We start from the raw sequence: 22,599 nt of genomic DNA, 5'->3' as shown, positions 1-22,599 counted from the left end.
TCACGCATATAAAACAGCCTCAGCATCATGTATTGTTTGATGATTTACCTACCATTGTTTTGTTTTATAACATATAATTTTGGTCTGACGAACAATAACGATAACGTTACTTTAGTATGGGAGCAACGAAAAATGAAAGCCACTCATAGGACGGAATGTATAGTTTGGGGAACTGGAAGTAAACATATAGGAAATTCGTACTTGAATGAAATGGAATGTACAGTAAACTAGTAATATGGTCACAGTGTGCCGAGTTATATTCGTCTGTAGGTACTGATAACAGTATGTTTTTGTTTATTAAATACGATATCGTGGTACTTCTACATTTCTATGTATGTCGAACAGAAAATCAGTAAGTAATTCTATTCACAGATGAGCTTTGGTTTTCAAAAACGATGCCCATTACACTCCTCTACATACTCTTAAAACACTTGAGTACAGTACTGTATACAATTATAGAAACAGTTGATGTATGTGCAGGGAAATTATTGATTTGTTTGGAAAACTGAATGTATGATTAAAATATTTTTAAATGTCGGCACACTTCAGAGTACAGTTGAGAGTCTTTGACTTACATTACAACCAGCATGTTAATAATTGTTCTATTAGACTATTGCAAGCATTTTATTAGAGAATATTAATTCTGTTTAGTTATCATAACGTATTTTCAAACTTAATCAACATTCATATTAAAAACAAGCAGAGGTCAATGTATAATAGGAGTTAGAAAGACAGATCTAATTTTTATTGGACAACCTAGATTGTTATGTATTTATTTAATTGTTTTTATTCTACTGAACATCTCTTTTAAGAAATAATATTGTAGAAAGTTTGATTAGATATACAAACATAAATAAGAAAATAACCCAAATAATAACACACTAAATTATGTTGCTTGGTTTTACAAAGATTAATAATGAAGATGAAGGTCTCTGCTATGGCCAGTCAGTAAAAACCAATCTGGCTTCCACCTGGAACGATTTTAAAAACCCATGAAAACTTCAAATCAGGATGTGTATATCGGGTAAACAGCACTGCATCCTCCTTGCATTTTTTTTCTGTAATTTGGTTATTTTAGATCATCAGATGGTGATGCACACTTGAAATATTCATAAATGTTTTTCAACCTTTCCATTTCATTCTTAAGATACAATTAATTGGACACAGATTATCCCAAGAGGGAACATAAATCTGTCTAACATGAGACTGAAAAGCTGCTCTCTATCAGCAACCGCCTTTAGTTCTGGTGCAAGGTTACTAAAATTATGTTGCAGATTGCTACACAATGTTTCGAACAGTATTTTAGGCTGTGGTCGCAACTTAAAGAACTTTCCACTATCCTCTATATTTAAAGACGATACTGATACTTTTAAACAAGTTCCTAATATGAACCATATATCCCTTAGGAAAGTAGATATATGAGAAAACTTCCAGTTACTTAAACTGATGCATTCTTGAACTTCCTTAATTAATACCATGCACGGCCATGATAGCTCACCTTTGGGCTAAAATTATTCTTTGTGCTTGAAGGGAAAAACTTCAAAACATTATCCCATGTGACATGAAATAATTCTGGAACGAAAAATTAAAAAAAAAAAAAAAAACCAACAACAATGTATCATCAGCACCAGCTGTGGGCGATGTTGTGGTCGTAAAGGTGATTATACTCAACTTCCGTAGAAAGTCAAGAAATTAATCTGCCCTCATTGTCACAAATATGGTGTCTACAGCTTCACTAATTGTACCAGCATTGCTATGTTGGGGCTCTTCACCCTCTCAGGAAGCAACACGTCATACACCAAAGTCCAGCAGGTGGCCTCCACAGCAAACCCAGGACCACTGTAGCAGACGACAGCTGGAAAGTTTCATGCATCTGTCTGGTTAGCAAGCGGCAGCAAAAACACCAAGGAAGATCTTGGCCTCGTGGACCTACTTGACTCCAAGGAGTCACATGGCTACAAAATAGGTCTGGTAGTAACCTATTGTGTCCATGGTATTTAGGCTGGTGGCTCCACATTGACGGGTTGGTCAGTCCTAGCGACCTCTCTGGGCCAGGTGCCAACCATAGTAGTACAAAGCAACCATCAAGCCTCCAGTTCCTCGGTGTCCGTCTACCTACCAGAAGGCGGCACTACATGGCGCAGCCATTGCAATCCTGAGTGGCCTCTTCTGCATGGGCTTGTGTGGACATTGGTATTGGGGCATCACTGTGTTGTGTTATACCTCATATTCGTTTGTGAACCCAGAACTTATCTTTCCTATTCAGTTTGGTCTCGTGGCAGACAAATCGATATGGTGACTTCGGCGATAACCAAACTCTTTTAAGAACTACCATTTGTCTCTTGCATGTAGCTCTAACTTCTAGACGGAGAGTACATGTTTTTATTAATAAACTTTGTATGTACTGGTTTCCTTGTCTACACTTCCAGGCACCCCATTGCTGAAGTACATATCAACTGGCGATGAGATTTTTACTGGTAAAATAAATTCTCACAGGTGTTGTACTTTCCAGGTAGACAGTGTTTATTTGCTTGTACTCCGAGTATCGAGTGAAATTATATTTGCTTTTCATCCCAGCATGTCAAATCCAGTGGACGTGACCTCCCAAATTTTGTTGCTTCTTCAGAATATGCAACAGGCCCAAGAGTTCGTGTTAGAGTAGATGTCTGCCATAACCACTATTCCACAGGAAATCTCCAACTGCGCGTCATGCATAGACCCACTGGTGAAAGGGTTCTGCACTGCACCAGCTACATCGCACACATCTGACAAAATGGTCAAGCCAAGGGACAACTACATGTCTCATCTTGAACACATAGTGTCACAGGTAATGTGCAATAACACGCATTTGTTTTGGCTTTGGTATACCAGCCATGAAGGGTATCACTTGCTGCAGCAACTCAACCTGAAAGTCGAGCTGCATGCCATCGCATGTGAACATTTAAAGTGATGCTTATTGGGCTACTCTGACTCTCAAGAGCGCGTAGCAGCTGCCTAACACAAGTTTTTCAGCAAAATTGCAAGGTTGAAGTGCCATTCCAGAGACTGCCATTTTTATTGCATGAAACTTCGACGACTCTGATGATCATATCAATGGACATTAACAGCAGACCTCTGGGTTCGCCGATTCTGCAAGTCACTGGTGGGGAAACGATCATCTTCCGGGACTATGAGATGTGCCACAACCTCTCATATGTGATGGAGGGGAGGAATGCTAGGTCAGGGTCCTTTAACATAGCAACCAGTCTTACACCAGTATCTAGTTGGTGGCCTACACAGCAAGCCACCGGAGGGTCCTTAGCAGATGACAGCAGGAAAGCTTTATGTACCCGCCTGGCCGGTGGGTGGCAGCAAAAGTGCCACGAGAGGTCGTTACCCTTGCAGATCTACTTGCCTCCGCAGGGTCACATGGCCGAAAACAGGTCAAGCATTTAGGAAAAATCGAGCCTCCAGTTCCTCGATGCTGGTCTTCCTACCGAAAACCGCCGCTATTTGCAGCAGCCAGTGCCGTCGTCGGATATCACCGAGAGATGGCCTCTTCTGCATGTACTGGTGCGGAAACTGGCTTTGTGATATCGCTGTGTGTCGTTAATAAACCTGCTATTCATTTGTGAACCCAGAACTCAACTTTGCTATTCAGTTTGGTCTTCTGCCAATCAAGCAGACATTGTGAGTTTTGGTGATAACCAGATTCTTCCACGCATTGTCATTTCTCTTTTGGATGTAGTTCTAACCACTAGACTGAGACTTAAGATCATGTGTTTATTAATAAACTTTATATTCATTGTTTACCTGAGCTCTACTTTTTGGGTGCCCCCATCGGCGCTGCGCACACCATACATCATAAGTTAATTGAATCTCATTATGAACACAATCGTATGAAAGAAACTGGATGTACTGTGTTTTATTGCAATTGTGAACCAAGAGTTTCTTCTCTTCAGAACGTGATTTGCTACATTAATTGGGTCCTGAACTGAATCTGTAACATTTACGCTAGTTATCATCCGCAAACGAAACAGCTGCGGATTCGTCTTGTAGTGTACGGCAAATCATAAAAGGAACCGAAGAGAGAAAACGGCGCTAATATGAAACTTTGAAGATCATCCCACATTATTATACCCAAATTGATGCTACACTCCTGGAAATTGAAATAAGAACACCGTGAATTCATTGTCCCAGGAAGGGGAAACTTTATTGACACATTCCTGGGGTCAGATACATCACATGATCACACTGACAGAACCACAGGCACATAGACACAGGCAACAGAGCATGCACAATGTCGGCACTAGTACAGTGTATATCCACCTTTCGCAGCAATGCAGGCTGCTATTCTCCCATGGAGACGATCGTAGAGATGCTGGATGTAGTCCTGTGGAACGGCTTGCTATGCCATTTCCACCTGGCTCCACAGTTGGACCAGCGTTCGTGCTGGACGTGCAGACCGCGTGAGACGACGCTTCATCCAGTCCCAAACATGCTCAATGGGGGACAGATCCGGAGATCTTGCTGGCCAGGGTAGTTGACTTACACCTTCTAGAGCACGTTGGGTGGCACGGGATACATGCGGACGTGCATTGTCCTGTTGGAACAGCACGTTCCCTTGCCGGTCTAGGAATGGTAGAACGATGGGTTCGATGACGGTTTGGATGTACCGTGCACTATTCAGTGTCCCCTCGACGATCACCTGTGGTGTACGGCCAGTGTAGGAGATCGCTCCCCACACCATGATGCCGGGTGTTGGCCCTGTGTGCCTCGGTCGTATGCGGTCCTGATTGTGGCGCTCACCTGCACGGCGCCAAACACGCATACGACCATCATTGGCACCAAGGCAGAAGCGACTCTCATCGCTGAAGACGACACGTCTCCATTCGTCCCTCCATTCACGCCTGTCGCGACACCACTGGAGGCGGGCTGCACGATGTTGGGGCGTGAGCGGAAGACGGCCTAACGGTGTGCGGGACCGTAGCCCAGCTTCATGGAGACGGTTGCGAATGGTCCTCGCCGATACCCCAGGAGCAAAAGTGTCCCTAATTTGCTGGGAAGTGGCGGTGCGGTCCCCTACGGCACTGCGTAGGATCCTACGGTCTTGGCGTGCATCCGTGCGTCGCTGCGGTCCGGTCCCAGGTCGATGGGCACATGCACCTTCCGCCGACCACTGGCGACAACATCGATGTACTGTGGAGACCTCACGCCCCACGTGTTGAGCAATTCGGCGGTACGTCCACCCGGCCTCCCGCATGCCCACTATACGCCCTCGCTCAAAGTCCGTCAACTGCACATACGGTTCACGTCCACGCTGTCGCGGCATGCTACCAGTGTTAAAGACTGCGATGGAGCTCCGTATGCCACGGCAAACTGGCTGACACTGACGACGGCGGTGCACAAATGCTGCGCAGCTAGCGCCATTCGACGGCCAACACCGCGGTTCCTGGTGTGTCCGCTGTGCCGTGCGTGTGATCATTGCTTGTACAGCCCTCTCGCAGTGTCCGGAGCAAGTATGGTGGGTCTGACACACCGGTGTCAATGTGTTCTTTTTTCCATTTCCAGGAGTGTATTTAATTTCCTGTTGTGTGGGAATGTAAAGCAGTCTTACTTTCTACTTGTGAAAAAATAGGGAAAAGTCAGTGACAAACTAAATGCCTTACTCCTTATTCTGTGAAGTTCTAATTTACTTCTGTGATGTAAGGAGTTAAAAGCCGATGTTAAAACACAATAAATATCCTCTTCTCATGCTGTTATCAACACATTCGACTAACTGTGCAAAATGGAGTTTGCATCGTGAGCTAAAGAGCGATTCGTAAAACTAAACTGCAAATCTGTTGCGCTCACAAAAGTACGTAGCTGCCTTATTGTGGGTTGTCCTGCCAAACGAGACTATTTTCTAGCGATGCAGCTTTCCTGCAACCTTCGCGTAAACTTTCACCTGGCTTTTTCTCGACGATAACGAACCGTAACACTCCCTTGGATATCGCCACGTTACGAAAGACGTGTTAAGTCCTGTATGCTAGAAAGTCCTAAACCCACTCAAAAAATGTTGGTCCTTTATTCCGTAAGCTCTTTTTTGTCCATGAAACGATCATAGAGAGCAGTTTATAAGGCCCTGGGGAAGTCAAGGAACACGGAATCTAAGATACCGTTGTCTACTGTCCTCTGGACTTCATGAACGAATAAAGTGAGCTGAATTTCTCAAGATCTCTGTTTAGTGATACACGCAAATTTTCAGGTGCTGATTTTTGTCTATTGTGCAGTGAACGCGAGCTACATAGAGCATTTACATAGATTTTTTACAGAACACCATTCAAAGCAATGGTTAGAGATGGAACTGCGGAGAAAATATAGCAAGGAAATCTAGAACATTATCTACACTCCTGGAAATGGAAAAAAGAGCACATTGACACCGGTGTGTCAGACCCACCATACTTGCTCCGGACACTGCGAGAGGGCTGTACAAGCAATGATCACACGCAGGGCACAGCGGACACACCAGGAACCGCGGTGTTGGCCGTCGAATGGCGCTAGCTGCGCAGTATTTGTGCACCGCCGCCGTCAGTGTCAGCCAGTTTGCCGTGGCATACAGAGCTCCATCGCAGTCTTTAACACTGGTAGCATACCGCGACAGCGTGGACGTGAACCGTATGTGCAGTTGACGGACTTTGAGCGAGGGCGTATAGTGGGCATGCGGGAGGCCGGGTGGACGTACCGCCGAATTGCTCAACACGTGGGGCGTGAGGTCTCCACAGTACATCGATGTTGTCGCCAGTGGTCGGCGGAAGGTGCACGTGCCCGTCGACCTGGGACCGGACCGCAGCGACGCACGGATGCACGCCAAGACCGTAGGATCCTACGCAGTGCCGTAGGGGACCGCACCGCCACTTCCCAGCAAATTAGGGACACTGTTGCTCCTGGGGTATCGGCGAGGACCATTCGCAACCGTCTCCATGAAGCTGGGCTACGGTCCCGCACACCGTTAGGCCGTCTTCCGCTCACGCCCCAACATCGTGCAGCCCGCCTCCAGTGGTGTCGCGACAGGCGTGAATGGAGGGACGAATGGAGACGTGTCGTCTTCAGCGATGAGAGTCGCTTCTGCCTTGGTGCCAATGATGGTCGTATGCGTGTTTGGCGCCGTGCAGGTGAGCGCCACAATCAGGACTGCATACGACCGAGGCACACAGGGCCAACACCCGGCATCATGGTGTGGGGAGCGATCTCCTACACTGGCCGTACACCACTGGTGATCGTCGAGGGGACACTGAATAGTGCACGGTACATCCAAACCGTCATCGAACCCATCGTTCTACCATTCCTAGACCGGCAAGGGAACTTGCTGTTCCAACAGGACAATGCACGTCCGCATGTATCCCGTGCCACCCAACGTGCTCTAGAAGGTGTAAGTCAACTACCCTGGCCAGCAAGATCTCCAGATCTGTCCCCCATTGAGCATGTTTGGGACTGGATGAAGCGTCGTCTCACGCGGTCTGCACGTCCAGCACGAACGCTGGTCCAACTGAGGCGCCAGGTGGAAATGGCATGGCAAGCCGTTCCACAGGACTACATCCAGCATCTCTACGATCGTCTCCATGGGAGAATAGCAGCCTGCATTGCTGCGAAAGGTGGATATACACTGTACTAGTGCCGACATTGTGCATGCTCTGTTGCCTGTGTCTATGTGCCTGTGGTTCTGTCAGTGTGATCATGTGATGTATCTGACCCCAGGAATGTGTCAATAACGTTTCCCCTTCCTGGGACAATGAATTCACGGTGTTCTTATTTCAATTTCCAGGAGTGTATATTCTGAACTGTAAAGTTTCATACGGCTATGATTAGGTAGCAAAGAAGGTAGTGAAGATTTTTTTCGGTGGGAACGTCCATTACTGTTTAATTCTACTACTGAAGATAAATCATTGGAAGCAATAACAACAGTAAAATAAGTAGGAGTATGTGTCCAGATCGATTTCACGTGAAACCAGTTGTAGGAACTAGCTGTAGGAAAAGCATATTTCAGGCTGAGATTAATAGGAGGAATCCTTAGGAAATGTAATTCATTGTCACAAGAAGTGGTTTACAAAGCACTCGTTAGATCGATTCTTGAACATTGCTCTCCGTCTGGAAACCTTGCGAAATTAGGTTAATCGAGGAGGCAGACACAAAGAGGAGTGATGCGTTTCCTGAGAATTTCGTTTAGTGACTGGGGGAGGAACACGGAGATGCTCATCAGTCTCCAATGGCAGACGCCACATGACATGAGGTCGTGGAAAGCGTACTCTCCAAGAAGAGCTAGGCAACTTATTACTTGCTTCCACGCACGTCATTCGAAACGGCCGCAAAGAAAATTATAAAAAAATAAGAAAACAAAAAAAATAAGAGAAGTTAGAGCTTACCACCAGTTCCCACCCACCATTCAAGAATGGAACATTAAAAGGACGATACGATAGCGTCACCTGAAGTACCCTCCAAAATACACCGTAAAGTGTCTTGCGCCATATATGAGATGTAGCTGTAGAAATTGCGTCGCTAACATTGTTTATTTTATGTCCAAAGTGTATCGCGTGTAGTCTTATATTTGTGCATATTACTCGTTAGCTTCCATAACGACTTTATTTAAAAGACTTCACAGGGTTTTTACGTATGTTCGTTACACGGAAAGCTTAGTGAGCACCATCAGGCAGCCTGCATTCGTGAACATCGTAGCAGACGGGAACCAGTTGTGATGGTTTGGGACGCGCCATCAGACATACTCTAATACCATGTCGGCTTTAAAAAATTTGAGGCAACTGCAGCAGCAGTCAGCATAGTTTTGGAGTCCAGGGTACTGCCTCAGGATTGTCCAAAAAGATGTTACCACTCTTATCGAACTACGTAATTTTAAATTTTCTTTTGGAAGAGATAAGGAAGGTAGGAACTTGGATGGAAGTGTTTGGGTCACCCTCGATAGTAAGAACAAAGTTGTTTCAGTAAAAGTTTCGTAAAGATCCTCCAAGCCGTTGAACTATTTGTGCGCTCGGGTCTGTGCCTAATGACTGTAAAGGCCGGCCACTGTGGCTGAGCGGTTCTAGGCGCTTCAGTATGGAACCGCGCTGCTGCTACGGTCGCAGGTTTGAATCCTGCCTCGGGCATGGATGTGTGTGATGTCCTTAGGTTAGTCAGGTTTAAGTCTAGGGGACTGATGACCGCAGATGTTAAATCCCATAATGCTCAGAACCATTTGAATTTGACTGTAAAGGAAAAAGTGGACGTCTAAGAACTATTCGAGTCGAAGACAACATCACAATGATTAGGAGGCCAGGAAAGTCAAGTTAGAGATTAGCATTGGAAACCCCGTACAAGTGTCTTAAGAAATCTCCACTTCAATTTGGGAATGAAGCCGTACCACATTCAAATGACACAGGCCTTATTTGACGCTGATAAAATTGCTCGTGTACGAGTTGCAGAAGCGTTATTAGAATTGACTGACATAGATCCCAATGTTGTGTTCTTTATGTGGGGTAAAGCCACATTTCATGCCAGCAGCAACGTGAATAAGCACAGTTGCGTTATTTGGCGTACAGACAATCATTATGAATTGGGAGAGCACATTCGATGCTCTCCGACTGTTAACGAGCGATGCGGTATTCGAAGTACATTTGTTGTTGAAAATCTGTGCCTCGGGTTATTTCCAGCAAGATGGTGCACTATCGCATTATTCCTTAGAGGTTCGACATTAGCTGGATGAAACATTTGGTAGACGCTGGAGCGGAAGAGATGGACCTTCGATGTGGTCACCACGGTCACCCGATTTGACTCGATGTGGTTTCTCGCTATGAGAAATGGTGATTGAAAACATGCTTGCTTCAAGATCTACTGACTTTTTTTTGGGTCATCAGATTTCTGACTAGTTTGATGCCCGCCAATAATTCCTTTTCCGCGCCAACCTCTTCGTTTCAGAGTAGCACTTGCAAAACTGTGTCCACAATTATTTGCTGGATGTATTCCAGTCTCTGCTTCCTCTACAGAGTCTGTCCTCTACAGCTCCCTCTAGTAAAATGGAAGTATTCCCTCACGTCTTAACAGATGTCTATCATCCTACCCCTTCTCTTTGTCAGTATTTTCCACTTATTCCTTTCCTCTCCGATTCTGCGCAGAACCTCCTCATTCCTTACTTTATCAGTCCACCTAATTTTCAACATTCATCTATAGCACCACATCTCAAACGCTTCGATTCTCTTCTGTCACGGTTTTCTCACAGTCCATGTTTCACTACCGTACAATGCTGTGCTCCATACGTACATTCTCAGAAATTTATTTCTCAAATTAAGGTCCTGTGTTTGCTACTAGTAGGCTTCTCTTGGCCAGGAATGCCCTGTCTGCCAGTGCTAGTCTGCTTTTGATGTCCTCCTTGCTCCGTCCGTCGCTGCTTATTTTGCTGCCTAGGCAGCGAAATTCCTTAACTTCATCTACTTCGTGGCGATCAATCCTGATGTTAAGTTTCTCGCTGTTCTCATTTCTGCTGCTTCTGATTACTTTCGTCTTCCTCAATCCAAATTCGACTCCCTCAATCCATATTCTTTACTCATTAGACTGTTCATTCCATTCAGGCGATCATGTAATTCTTCTTCACTTTCACTCAGGGTAGCAATGTCATCAGCGAATCGTATAATTGATTTCCTTTCACACTGGATTTTAATTCCACTCCTGAACCTTTATTTAATATCCATCATTGCTTCTTAGATGTACTTCGTTCTTGGTCCTCCACTCTTATTATTCCCTCTTGGCTCTTGTGCATATTGTATATTACCCTTCTCTCTCTATGCTTATTCCAATTTTTCCCAGAATTTCGAACATTTTGCACCATTTTACATTGTCCAATGCTTTTTCCAGTCCTATGAACTTGTCCTGACTTTTCTTTAGTCTTGCTACCATTATCAATTGCAACGGCAGTATTGACTCTCTGGTGCTGTTACCTTTTCTAAAGCCAAACTGATCGTCATTTAGCACATCCTCAATTTTCTTTTCCATTCTCCTGTATATTATTCTTGTCGGCAAATAGGATGCATGAGCTGTTTAGCTGATTTTGCGATAATTCCCGCACTTGCGAGCTCTTGCAGTCGTTGGAATTGTGTGGATATTTTTCCGAAAGTCAGATGGTATGTCGCCAGATTCATACATTCCACACACCAACGTGAAAAGTCGTTTTGTTACCACTTCCCCCAATGATTTTAGAAATTCTGATGGAATGTTATCTATCCCTTCTGCCTTATTTAATCTTAAGTCCTCCGTAGCTCTTTTAAATTCTGATACTAATACTGGATACCCTATCTCTTCCAAAACGACTACTGTTTCTTCTTCTATCACATCAGAGAATATTCTCCCTCACAGAGGCCTTCAATGTACCCTTTCCTCCTATCCGTTCTCTCCTCTGCATTTAACATTGGAATCCGGTTGCACTCTTAATTGTACCAGTCTTGCCTTTAATTTCACCGAAGGTTAACTTGACTGTCCTATATGCGGCATCAGCCCTTGCGACAATAATTTCTTTTTCGATTTCTTCACATTTTTCATGCAGCCATTTCGTCTTAGCTTTCTTGTACTTTCTATTTATTTCATTCTTCAGCGATTTGTATTTCTGTATTCCTGAGCTTTCCGCAATATTTTTGTATTTCCTTCTTTCATCGATCAACTGAAGTATTTCTTCTGTTTCTTCGTAGTTACATTCTTTGTAACTATGTTTTACTTTCCAACTTCTGTGTTGGTCCATTTTAGAGATGTCCATTCTTCTTCATCTGTACTGCCCACTGAGCTATTCCTTATTGCTGTATCTATAGCCTTAGAGAACTTCAAGCGTATCTAGTCATTCCATAGTATAATACTTCCGTAACCCACTTCTTTGCCTATTGATTCTTCCTGACTAATGTCTTAAACTTCAGCCTATTCTTCATCACTACTACATTGTGATCTGGGTACGCCTTACAATCCAGTATCTGATTTCGGAATCTCTGTGTGACCACGGTGTAATCTAACTGAAATCCGGCCTTTTCTAAGTATACCTCCTTCTCTTGTGATTCTTGAACAGAGTATTCGCTAATAATAGCTGAAATTTATTACAGATCTCGTCTTTCTTCTCTGTCATTCCTTGCCCCAGGTCCATATTCTCTTGTAACCTTTTTTTCTATTCCTTCCCTTACAACTGCATTCCAGTCCCTCATGACTATTAGATTTTCATCTTTCTTTAGGTACTGTATTACCCTTTCAATATCCTCGTATACCTTCTCTATCTCTTCACCTTGCGACATCGGCAAGTATACATGAATTATCGTTGTCGGTGTTGGTTTTCTGTCTATTCTGATAAGAACAATCCTACCACTAAACTGTTCACAGTAAAACACTCTTTGCCCTAACTTCCTATTCATAACGAATCCTACTCCCATTATACCATTTTCTGCTGCCGTTGATATTACCAGAAATTCTTATCTTCTTCCCGTTTCACTTCGCTGACGCCTACTATATCTAGACTGAGCCTTTACATGTCCCATTTCAGATTTTCTAGTTTCCCTATCACGTTCAAGCTACTGATATTGCACTCCCCGACTCGTAGAACGTTATCCTTTCGTTGATTATTGAATCTTTTTCTCATGGTCACCTTCCCCTTGGCAGTCCCCTCCCGGAGATCCGAATGAAGGACTATTCCGAATCTTTTGCCAATGGAGGGATCACCAGACACTTTTTCAGTAACAGGCCACATGTCCTGTGAACACAAGTTAAGTGTCATTAATGCAGTAGTTTCAATTGCGTTCTGCATCCTCATGCTGATTCTTCCACCTTTAAGTGGCATTTTCTCACCCCTACACAAGAGGGCATAAGAAGTCAGCCTCATTCTGCCAACGGCCTTGTCAAAGAGGGCGGAGGAGCGGATAGAGGTTCAGGGCACTCTCTTGTCCTGGGGTGGGAAATTGCCCCTAAAGGCGGAAGAATCAGCAATGATCAACGACATGAGGATGCAGAAGGCAATGGAAACCACTGCATTAAAGACACGTAACATGTATCCACAGGACATGTGGCCTGTATTTGAAGAAGTGTCATGATGATCTCTCCATTGGCAAAAGATTCCGGAATAGTCCCCCATTCGGATCTCCGGGAGGGGACTGCCAAGGGGGAGGTTACCATGAGGAAAAGATTGAATAATCAAGGAAAGGATAACGTTCTACGAGTCGGGGCGTGGAATGTCAGAAGCTTGAACGTGGTAGGGAAACTAGAAAATCTGAAAAAGGAAATGCAAAGGCTCAGACTAGATATAGTAGGGGTCAGTAAAGTGAAGTGGAAGGAAGACAAGGATTTCTGGTCAGATGAGTATCGGGTAATATCAACAGCAGCAGAAAATGGTATAACAGGTGTAGGATTCGTTATGAATAGGAAGGTAGGGCAGAGGGTGTGTTACTGTGAACAGTTCAGTGACCGGGTTGTTCTAATCAGAATCGACAGCAGACCAACACCGACAACGATAGTTCAGGTATACAAGCCGACGTCGCAAGCTGAAGATGAAAAGATAGAGAAAGTGTACGAGGATATTGAAAGGGTAAAGCAGTATGTAAAGGGGGACGAAAATCTAATAGTCATGGGCGACTGGAATGCAGTTATAGGGGAAGGAGTAGAAGAAAAGGTTACAGGAGAATATGGGCTTGGGACAAGGAATGAAAGAGGAGAAAGACTAATTGAGTTCTGTAACAAGTTTCAACTAGTAATAGAGAATACCCTGTTCAAGAATCACAAGAGGAGGAGATATACTTGGAAAAGGCCAGGAGATACGGGAAGATTTCAATTAGATTACATCATGGTCAGACAGAGATTCCGAAATCAGATACTGGATTGTAAGGCGTACCCAGGAGCAGATACAGACTCAGATTACAATATAGTAGTGATGAAGAGTAGGCTGAAGTTCAAGACATTAGTCAGGAAGAATCAATACGCAAAGAAGTGGGATACAGAAGTACTAAGGAATGACGAGATACGTTTGAAGTTCTCTAACGCTATAGATACAGCAATAAGGAATAGCGCAGTAGGCAGTACAGTTCAAGAGGAATGGACATCTCTAAAAAGGGCCGTCACAGAAGTTGGGAAGGAAAACATAGGTACAAAGAAGGTAGCTGCGAAGAAACCATGGGTAACAGAAGAAATACTTCAGTTGATTGATGAAAGGAGGAAGTACAAACATGTTCCGGGAAAATCAGGAATACAGAAATACAAGTCCCTGAGGAATGAAATAAATAGGAAGTGCAGGGAAGCTAAGACGACATGGCTGCTGGAAAAATTTGAAGACATCGAAAAAGATATGATTGTCAGAAGGACAGACTCAGCATACAGCAAAGTCAAAAAAACCTTTGGTGACATTGAAAGCAACGGTGGTAACATTAAGAGTGCAACAGGAATTCCACTGTGCAATGCAGAGGAGAGAGCAGGTAGGTGGAAAGAATACATTGAAAGCCTCTATGAGGGTGAAGATTTGTCTGATGTGATAGAAGAAGAAACAGGAGTCGATTTAGAAGAGGTAGGGGATCCAGTATTAGAATCGGAATTTAAAAGAGCTTTGGAGGACTTACGGTCAAATAAGGCAGAAGGGATAGATAACATTCCATCAGAATTTCTAAAATCATTGGGGGAAGTAGCAACAAAACGACTATTCACGTTGGTGTGTAGAATATATGAGTCTGGCGATATACCATCTGACTTTCGGAAAAGCATCATCCACACAATTCCGAAGACGGCAAGAGCTGGCAAGTGCGAGAATTATCGCACATTCAGCTTAACAGCTCTTGCATCGAAGCTGCTTACAAGAATAATATACAGAAGAATGGAAAAGAAAATCGAGAATGCGCTAGGTGACGACCAGTTTGGCTTTAGGAAAAGTAAAGGGACGAGAGAGGCAATTCTGACGTTACGGCTAATAATGGAAACAAGGCTGAAGAAAAATCAAGACACTTTCATAGGAGTCGACCTGGAAAAAGCGTTCGACAATATAAAATGGTGCAAGCTGAAGAGAATCGAAGCATTTGAGATGTGGTGCTATAGACGAATGTTGAAAATTATGTGGACTGATAAGGTAAGGAATGAGGACGTTCTACGCAGAATCGGAGAGGAAAGGAATATGTGGAAAACACTGATAAGGAGAAGGGACGGGATGGTAGGACATCTGCTAAGACATGAGGGAATGACTTCCAAGGTACTAGAGGGAGCTGTAGAGGACAAAAACTGTAGAGGAAGACAGAGATTGGAAAACGTCAAGCAAATAATTGAGGACGTAGGTTGCAAGTGCTACTCTGAGATGAAGAGGTTAGCACAGGAAAGGAATTCGTGGCGGGCCGCATCAAATCAGTCAGTAGACTGATGACCAAAAAATTAAAAAAGAGAAGAGAGTGCCCTGAACCTCTGTCCACTCTTCCGCCCTCTTCGTCAATTGTTGATTGTTAATCAGTAAGCAGTGGCGTGTTTCGAACCTGGGACCGAGGGGGCCAAAGTGGGCATTGGTCGCAACCCGAGGCCTGGCTTTCATGTCCCGTTCCCACCCTCCAGGAACTAAGGAAAGCGTAGAGAACATGGAGTAGAGGTACAATGAACAACGCCGCGCAGGATTACCCGAGCGGTCTAAGGCGCTGCATTCAAGGACTGTGCGGCTGGTCCGGGTGGAGGTTCGAGTCCTCCCTCGGGCATGGGTGTGTGTGTTTGTCCTTAGGATAATTTAGGTTAAGTAGCGTGTAAGCTTACGGACTGATGACCTTAGCAGTACAGTCCCGTAAGATTTCACACACATTTGAACATTTAGAGCAATGAACAACGATTATTTATTTATTTTTCTTTTTGTTCTTATCTATTTTAATTAATTTATTTATTTTTGTCATTAATACCACCAAGAGTATCAAAAACGGGCATCACGTGAGGAGGAAGACGCAGAAAGACGTCAGAAATGGCTCTAAGGCCTACAGGACTTCATATCTGAGGCCACCAGTCCCCTAGACTTAGAACTACTTAAACCTAACTAACCTAAGGACATCACACATATCCATGCCCGAGGCAGGATTCGAACCTGCGACCGTAGCAGCCGCGTGGTTCCGGGCTGAAGCGCCGTGAGCCACTCGGCCCCAGCGGCCGGCAAAAAAGGCGTCAGATTAATGGAGACTATCTACGTATAGTTTTTCCGAGAAGAACATTCCGATTACCACTGAATACATCGGTTCTAAGTGTGGAACAGGCGTGGATAAACTCTTCATGACAGGAACACCCCCAGCTCTGGGGTGCGTTAAGGAAGACACTTGTAACGCCGGAAATGCATATCCTCCTATTTCCATCTATTCCACTATAATTTTTTTCCCTTATTTTGTTACCTGAAGATATGAAGTTTCTGTGTCTTTGTATATTGTAATTGTTTTACTATTTGTATATATATGCACTTATGTCGATGTATAATTGGTTTGTTTTGTAAATATTATTTGTATTTTTACGCTGGGTCTGGCCTAGGGAAAACTATGCTATCGAACGATTACATCGATACGTCGTGTGGAGAACGAAAGTGTTTAGGATCTTTGGTAGTGTTAACTCTGCCACATGGAGGGCAGAGCAGAGAGAGTCTGGCTGGGGTGATGCAGTGGAGCAGGTGTGTTGTGTGACGCTCCCGCGAGTTGCGGCGCTTTCGGGGTTTGGCAGCATGTAATTGCGCTCGACTTGCTATGATAGTTTCTGACACGGTGTCGCGGACGGGAAGCATTAGCTGGCGCACATCAAAAGCCCGTTTCGCCTGGTGACCGTGTCGAGAAGAAGGCGCGCCAACATCCAGCTTCTGCAACAGCGACGGCCGACAATGAGTGACTGTCGCCACCTCCTCGACCGACGACTTCAAACCTACAATCAACCAACAAGGAAGACTGGAAGCACGTAAAGTTTTAGAACTGTATGGCAGAGCTCAGCTTTTAAAACTGTTGCATCACAAAAATACAGCAACTTAGCATGAACCTTTGTTGCTCATTGTCCCAATTGCATTACCAAGCAGGGTCCCTTCCTTTTCTGAAATGAACCCAAGTGTCTTTGAAATTCAGACGCCAGCATTAAAGTAATATCATTCCATTTCACTGCTTTAATTTCAAAGTTCAGTTAAAGTATTCATAGCTGGCAACAATATTTAGATTACACAAGCACAAATTAAGAGTGCAAGTTTTGTTAGCATATTTTAGCTTACCTGTGACTGCAGCTCAGCTTGGTACATACTAAATGCTACTATTGTTAATTGTCCAGAATCATTTAATTCAAGTTCAAAGCTAAATCTCTTATTTCTAAATTGCGTAGATTCAAGTAGCTTTTGAAATGATTGTTGAGGTAGCCCAAGACTAACCTTATTTTACTGAATTTCGTAGTGCTTCAGAAACAAATCTCACTATTAATTTCAGTCACTAAATTAACTTTCAGTTTTCCGGTTTTATTAATTCTTTTGCTAAATTAAGTGTAGCGAAATTTATTACTTCTGACAAACTTTCAGTTTTCACACAACACGTGTCAATCTTGAGTTGCCACGCTTTTAGTGCTAATTATATGTGCCATAACCTTTCTTTTTCAGTTATTATAGTAGTTGTCCATAGGATTGGCGACCGTAATTTTCCCCAAATCTCAAATATCTAATTAACGCCAGTTAATTGTTAACGTAACGACCGCACATTTACTTTATTTATTGACTTTACCCCTTTTCAAAATTAATTTCTACCAGTTTCATTTGCATTTTTCCTTTCATTTAGATGTAACCCTTTCCTCCGTCTTTACCGACAGATTAACTTCGGTGACGATTGCTTTTCCCAAGTTTCCATTAGGTACACGCGGTTTAATTTTTCACTGTCATTAAGGTCGAGAAGTGATGGGCAGGTTACACACTGCAGAGAAAATTGGAGAAAAATTGTCTGTATTTTGGACTGCAGACAATTGCACAACGGTTTTCATTAAGGAACTGCCGAAAGTCACGAATACTTTTCTTGCCATCAGCAAACAAGTAGTGTGCTGCGCGTCCACAAATCCACCTCACAGAGTTCTTCTTCGCTTGCAGGAAGTGTCCTGCGTCCGGAAAGAGGAGCAGTTGAGTAGGTAGCTGATGAGGAGGCGTACAGGTAATTAGGGACAACATCTGTCGCACCAAGAACCAGACACCTCTCGCCGATCTGCACTCCAGGCTGTACCCATCTGTGTCCATAACATCACAGTCGACATATAACGGGGTGTCTGCGGGATGAATCCTGTGAAGGCGTGACTGGCATACTTGCTTACAGTTGGCAGTAAGGTACCATGCAGAATGGGCGTCACTTTCAAGATAAGGAGCGCTCACCGATCGCCGAACGGCACGCCAATCGGCGTGGGGAAGCTCCCCTCAACCACATTCGGTGACCTGTGCTGCTGAAGGAAACCATAGATCGCCTTCGTGGATGTCAATTGCGCCAGTAGTTTTACAGTACGGACGTAGCACAGTTCAAGGAAAAAGTGGCGGAAGTAAAGGAAGGGCGCCGGGACTTCCGAAATTCGAGTAGGTGCTGAGAGAGAGTGTGGTGTAAGGGTTTCCAGCAATAGGCTGGTAAGATACGTAGGACTACGGCGCCACAACGTCATGTGAGAGCCAATGAAAAGGGCTACCGCTCTGTCAGGCACAGGATCAGACCTACACCGTCCTTGCACCGCGGGAGGGTCATGGTTTCGTACCTTATCTTGAACAGCAAGCCGTGGCAAACAAACGAACTCATTGCCACTAGCATGCGGTGGGCCATTGATGGTGGAATAGGAAGTGTCTGTGCCACGAGGGGTATACGTGACGCCAAATATACATTTACGTATTGTGTGCGGTACAGAAGATCGAGCCTTCGTAAACGATGATTTAAGAGTCCAGATCGAAGTTGGAAAAATAGACATCGCCAGCTGAGGGCAACTGTCCACCGCAGATCACTTGCGAAATCGAGTCCTAAGCATCGGAGAGTATCAGCGACACGCAAAGGAGCAGCACTGTCCGCAGAAAGTTCCGCACCTATAGCAATGGCGCTCGATGTGCAGACGTTAAAGCAGCGGCCAGAAGATTCACCGTAGGTGGTAACCCATGCCAGTGACTCCTTGACCTCAGCACCGCTACGAAGAACGATGACGAGAATATCTGAATATGCAGTGCAGTTGAATACATGGTCACCGAGAGACATCCCAGAGAGGCGTTGACGGAGGCACCATAGCAACGGTTTCATGGCGAATGCATACAACAGTGCAGAGAGCGGGCAGCCTCGATGCACTGATCGACGGATCGAGACGGGAAGAGTAAGACGGCCGTTGTAGAGTACACGAGACATAGCTCCACGAAACAGACGCATTTCGACGTCGGCAGTAGTATCAGGATAGCTCATATTACGAAGCACCCTTTCTAGAAAGTCGTGATTGGCTCGATCGAACGCCTGGCTGAAGCCAAGAGCTGTCAAAAGTCCAGGCTTGCGACCAGCGTATGCAAGAGCGATTATGTCCCGACAGCGACAGAGGGCAGTGTGAATTTCATTGGTACCTCCCAAAGAAGTTTGATCGGGGGAAACCACATACCGAGCTGTCCGTTGAAGCCGCACAGCTAACAGCCGGTTAAAGATCTTTGTATCGCTGTTGAGTAACGCCAAGGGGCGTTAATCGCATATCCGTGAGGTACCCCGAGGCTTGTGGATGGGAATGAGGAAACCATCGAGGAAAAATCGTCTGGAATCGGCACGAAAGGTGACATAAAGTCCCGAAAAATTTCCGTCCACACTGGAGCTGGGAGGGGACGAAATGTCCGATAAAACTCCAATGGCAGGCCGTCAGGGCCAGGCGACCTGTTCGTAGAACCCTCCTGGATAGCGTCATGGACTTCGTCCTCCGTGACATTAGCAATCAGATCCATTGTCACTTCCACGGGAACCGAGCCAAAGGAGAGTCTGGAGAACTCTGTAATGTTGGCAGGGCGGTGATGTTGTTCAGCTTACAGCGTAACATAAAATGCAAGGGGGGTAGACCCGATATCCAGTTGGTTACCAAAACGCTGCCCATCAGTAGTAAGAACACAAATCAAATTCCTCTGACGGTGGCGTCGTTCCGCTATGACATGATACATAGATGGACGCTCTTGCACTAACCCATCTCGTGTGCGCGCCCTGAACATAGCTCCTTCAAGATGTCGGCGAGAAAGGGAGTGAGCTGTGCCTTAGCACGATTCGCCATCGCCTGGCGCTCTGGCGAATACGACATCATTCCCGGAGAATGGTGAAATAGAATTCCTGAGTCCGTCGCCTCCACACTGCAACCTCCCTTCCGTAACCAATCAAGGCCTTGCAGAGAGCAGTTTTCACACAGAGCACCCACCATGACAAGGATGGCTGGTAGGCATGGTCTCGACGAGCTGTCGGCAGTTAGGTGAAGTAAGTTGGATCGTGTGAGTTAACGAGCATTGCGCTCTCATTTAAGTATATGGCCGAAAGATTTAGCCTTCAGGAATTGTGAAACGAACCCTGTCGTCCAGGACTGCATGCCTCAAAGGGCGCAGGTTCACCACGAGATGGGGAAACTCACAGGCGTCTATTGTCTATTGAGGCCTAAGCACTATAGTGTGTGAATGAGACAGAGGAGAACCTACGTCATAGGGGAACCCAGTAGAAGGCTTTTGTGGCCGAGGAGACGTAGCTGTGTTAAATATGGTGGACCTAAGATCGGCCATAAAGGGATACATTTATGAAAAATATTTAATTCTGTTGTAATTCAGGGAATCAAGCAGCAGTAATTTTAATCTAACATCCTCCATAAATTTTTATGGTGATCCCAATAAAACTTGAGTACTGATAATATCCACAATAGTTTAGGATTTACTGTTAAAGTAAAAATAACAAGTTCTGTAACAAAGACCTGAATGTTAAAATCTGAACGCTTTGGTCCATCTTAACGATCGACATTTCGTATAAAAGCGCATCGTTAAAATGACAAACGTTGTAAATATCAACTCTGTAACTTTATTTGTTTAAAAGATACAGTAAACTTAAATTATCACTATTTTCAGTTAAGCATCGCATCATCATTTCCTCCACACAAAACACATTGAACGATGACAGCATGACACCTTATTGAATCATTAGGTAACAGAATATTTGTTGTAAAGTTTAGTGCATAATAGTTACTTTTGTTCTTTATTTATTTATCAGAAAGCACATTGGTGCAGGCTACTGGCCATGACATTCAAAGCTAAGAAGGAAATTGTATTGGTTTTATGTAAAAGAATTTAACGTTTATTATGTAATGGATATTATTGTTACTTTATTTAGAACGTGAAAGTGGTCAAGCTTTGAGTATTTAAATATGTTAAAATGTAGAGTAATGTAGAATAAGTTGTAGCCAATCAGACGGATGGCTTCAGGAAGGGGAAATAGTCAGCTGAGCGAAGATGTTCGGCGCGCGGGAAACGCGGTCGGAGACGGCCAGAGGGCAGTTCTGGTCTAGACACCAAAGAGTACAGTTCGGCTGGAGACGCCAAAGGGTATAGTTCACATTGAGACGTGAAAGCGGACGATTAGTCTTTAGGTAGCTAGGAAGTGAAACGGCTTAGAATATTTCGCTTTGTGTGGTATCGCGGGACTTAGTCTCTGAGCGGTGAGCAGCCGCGCACCTCGTGTGAACTCTAACTTTTCGCAAAGTTAACGAAGTGAAGTATTGGACTGGTAATTCACGATGATATTGTGAACGATCTAACTGTGTCAAATAGATATGCGCTCGAGTGTAACAGTAACTCTAAATACGACCACTTTTGCTATTAGTTTGCTTTCTGTATAAACATTATTCTAACCAAATTGCAGCTGTGTCGCCTACTTCATTTATGGGTCGTTAATTTAGTTCCCGATATTATTATCATTGTTATACTATACTAATTTCGTATTTCGCAAACTTGCCATCAGACAGACAATTTAACCAAAGGGTTACAAGTGTCTAATTTAGGGCGTGTAATGCGACACATGCGGTTCAACCCCTAGACGCGTTTGAGCCAAGACATTTCGAAGAGGAACCGCATGTGGGCCCAAACATCTTTGGGATGTTAGCTCGCAATCGTGTTCAGTTTCCATGGTCCACGGCCGCGCCACCTTTTGTCGCCGGAGATTGATGGTGCGGGTATATGCGTCACGGTCAGAGAACACAGGGGGCCGGACTTCAGCAGCCGGCGACCCACTGATAATATCGCGGGAGATGTAAACACGATCGACTGGTGAAACGTGTAAACCCTGGACGATCGCCATGAACATGCTCCCAAGAATCCGCCAGGCTGAGGTGCTGGAGAATTGTCGCTAGAGTCGCGCGCAGAGTGACGTGGTAGTTGGTCTTTGGGTGCCTGGGTAGAGTTGAAATCGCCTCCCATTATCAGTGCATCCTGCCAGCCCGGGAAGAGAGGCGTGAATGTCTCTGAGAAGAAGGTGGAACGTTCTCGGCGGCGACCAGAACCACATGGCACATAGACACTGACGATCCTGACGTCACTAAACGTGAAAGCCATACCTCTAGCATCAGGAAGATAGGCAACTGCATCAGCTAGGATACTGTCACGAAAGAGGATCGCCCCCCTACTACTAGGGG

At 44.7% G+C, this 22,599-nt stretch overlaps 1 protein-coding gene across 1 annotated transcript in view; it reads right to left on the bottom strand.

Annotated features, from left to right (window-relative positions):
- LOC126175253 (juvenile hormone esterase-like) overlaps positions 1-22,599 on the bottom strand; it is a 121,860-nt gene that overhangs the window by 15,799 nt on the left and 83,462 nt on the right. The gene's annotated exons all lie outside the window — the stretch shown is intronic.

Source organism: Schistocerca cancellata, chromosome 3 (genome assembly GCF_023864275.1).
Source record: "Schistocerca cancellata isolate TAMUIC-IGC-003103 chromosome 3, iqSchCanc2.1, whole genome shotgun sequence".
Lineage (NCBI taxonomy): Eukaryota > Metazoa > Arthropoda > Insecta > Orthoptera > Acrididae > Schistocerca > Schistocerca cancellata.
The sequence above is the reverse complement of the archived record's forward strand: the minus strand, read 5'-3'. Positions and strand labels throughout refer to the sequence as shown.